Raw genomic sequence first — 2390 nt, 5'->3', positions numbered from 1 at the left:
GGGGAAAAAGAGGTTAACCTGGCCTTGACAAGTCCCCCTAGTCCTGCCCAGCCCCTTCTCTCCTCTGGACTTTCTGTCTCCAGATAACATGCTGAATGATGCCTCTCTGAGAGCGATGCCAACTAAATACATGTTTATGAGACTGCAGCCCTGCTTATAAAACTCCTGAACTTCTTGGATATCCCAGAACAGCCCTGTTATGTAGAGCTGACCCAGAGACAGGGGCCACATGCTTGGGGAGAAATGATGGAATCTGCCCTAACGCTTCCCCCCAGCTGCCTCTGTCCATCTGGCCCAAGTCCTGGGCTTCCTGTGACATGTCAAGCCTGTTTTCAGCTGCTCCAGTAAACCTCCTCCTGGGTATGTTTGACTCATTCCTTTCACAAGCATTTATTAAGGCCAGCAATGTGTCAGGCACTGGAAAAACAAAGTCAAGTGCTGCCCTCAGAAAGCTTACATTCAAGCAGGGGAATGACTGTGTACACATACACACAAATTAGGCAGCTGAGTAGAGTGGGGGATGGCGCACTTGGGCGCGGGAAGACTTGAGATCACATCCCACGGTAGACATTCACCAGCTGTGTGACTCTGGGCAAGTCATGTGACCTTTCTTAGTGTCAGGTTCTTCATCTTCAAGGATAACAGCGTCTCCCACACAGGAACAAGGTAACAAGGTAAGAAGCGTAAAGCATTATACCCATGCCAGCTAGTATTTAAAAATGTGCCAAATAAATACAAGGACATTTCAAGGAGAAAAAGAGCATTAGTAAGTGGGGGCGTCTGGAAGGTCTCATGGGGGGTGAGGTATTGGAGAAGGAGGAGCATCGTGACAAATGGAGGTGAGGAAGGACTACTTTCTGGGCTGACCAAAGGGACCATCTAAGCAGATGCACAGAAATTAGAGGGGAGATTCTGTATCCAAGGAGAGAGTGCCTCAGTTTGATTGGACCAGAAAATATGGTAAGGGGAGGAATATGTATAAGCCTGGCAATGCAGGTCAGGACTAGATTATGAAGGGTTTAAATGCCAGGGGGGATGTCCTATTTCCTCCCCAAGGTGATAAAGAAGCACTGGAGCTTCCTGAGCAGGGCACTCCATGGTCACACACGCATGGAAGATGTTCTGGAGAGAAGAAAGGCTGGAGGCAGGAAGATCCGTTAGGTTTGTTATGATTGTCCAAGGGAGAGGGGATGGGACTGGCATTAGGCTGGAGGCTGGAGGAACTCAACAGGTACATGGAGAGAGCTGGAAGACCTGCATTCAAAGCCAGCTAGTTTAGACATGAGCCACTGAACTCACAGCAGTTTTAGGTTCCTCTTCTGTAATAGTGTTAATAACACTCCCTCCCATAGTTGTTACTAAAATAAAATGACACGCACGTAAAAGTCCTTTGCAAACCTTTATGATGCTCTAGGAATGCTGGTTGCCATAGTAACCATCATCATCCTCTTCTTCCTCCTTCTTCTCATTACCCAGGGAGGGGGGATTGTGAGAGCTGGTTTGCAGATAGAATCAGTGAGACTTGGCGAGTGATTGAATATGTAAGATGAGGGAGAGAGGGACCAAGATGGCGCTGGGATGGCCAACCTAGGTGGCTACAAGGGTGGTCATCCCCTTGGCAGAAGTAGGGGACATTGGAGAGGAGTGAGGTTGGAGTGAGGGGAGGAGGAGACAACTGTGTTTTGTTCATGTTGAGTTTGGGCTGGATTAGGAACATCCGAAGCTGGTGACGGTCCTCATCCCCTCCGTCATGATCTGCCTTCTTTCAGCTCCCCCATTTCTAGGCTGGTAACCTTTCTTGTCACTTCTTACCCTACACACCTTGTTAATGTTATGGTTTTAATTACTTACAGCCACCATTCCACTTTCCATGGTCCTTAAGCCAAGCTGTGATTGATTCTGAGTCCTCTGGAGAGCTTTGGGCTCCAGCTTTCTCTCCAATATAAAGAAGACTGGCTGAGTCCCCAGCCTAGCTAGCCCTAGCTAGCTGTGCTCACTTCACGCCTCATGCAATCCCTCTCCAAATTCTTCTCCACCAGTCTTGCTCCACTTAGCTCCACTCCCCTCACTTCCTTCCCTTCTAGTACTTCTTTATGTCTTGTCTTCTCCCATTAAAATGTAAGCATCTTGAGGGGGAAATTGTCCTATTTGCTTATATTTGCATCTTTGGTACTTAGCATAATGCCTGCTACATAGTAAACACTCAAGGCTCTATCTATCTATTTATCTGTCTGTCTGGTCTGTCTGTCTATCTGTCTATCTAGCAATCTATTCGTCTCTCTCTCTCTCTGTCCGTCCATCCCTCCATCCATCCATCCGTACATCTGTCTGTCTGTCTGTCTGTCTATCTATCTATCTATCTATCTATCTATCTATCTATCTATCTATCT

The sequence above is a fragment of the Petaurus breviceps genome, unplaced genomic scaffold, assembly GCF_028583685.1.
Source record: "Petaurus breviceps papuanus isolate PSGF00001 unplaced genomic scaffold, PetGlider_PUasm1.0 90721, whole genome shotgun sequence".
NCBI lineage: Eukaryota > Metazoa > Chordata > Mammalia > Diprotodontia > Petauridae > Petaurus > Petaurus breviceps.
This window is presented reverse-complemented; position numbering follows the sequence as displayed.